Source organism: Marmota marmota, unplaced genomic scaffold (genome assembly GCF_001458135.2).
Source record: "Marmota marmota marmota unplaced genomic scaffold, marMar, whole genome shotgun sequence".
Taxonomy (NCBI): Eukaryota; Metazoa; Chordata; class Mammalia; order Rodentia; family Sciuridae; genus Marmota; species Marmota marmota.
Window position 1 is genome coordinate 5,074,626 of NW_026000241.1, and position 601 is coordinate 5,075,226.

Consider the following 601-nt stretch of genomic DNA (forward strand, 5'->3'; position numbering starts at 1 on the left):
GGTTTTTAATTTTTTTTTTTTTTTTTTTTTAATATTTATTTTCTAGTTTTCAGCCGACACAACATCTTTTGTTTTGTATGTGGTGCTGAGGATCGAACCGGTGCCGCACGCATGCCAGGCGAGCGCGCTACCGCTTGAGCCACATCCCCAGCCCCCGGTTTTTAATTCTTAACCAGGATCCTCTCTAGCACTTCTGAGCTCCAAGAAGGCTGGCCTTCTCATTTGCAGATGAAGATGTGACTTGGTCAAGGTCACTTAGGGAAATGGAGGTAGCACTTGAACCCACGTTCCCTCCTTCCTCTAGTGTTCTTCACACTACATTTGTAGCGTAGCTTTTCTATGGGCCCCCTGTCTTCTAGGAAAGTTTAATTTGCTATGACCTTGAAGTTATGGCCTCATAATTCTTAGGCCTCATAAAGTTTATACTTCCTAATTAAATTTGGAGTGTTAATAAAACCCAGGAGGAGCATAGACAAAGTGATGGGCTTGGCTGGTGAACAGTGCTTCTTGATTTTGTATATCTCTGAGCATCTGTGACAAGAGGCGGGGAGTGTTTTTGGATTTGAGGACCCTGGACTGCTTGCCCTGAATACGCTGAATC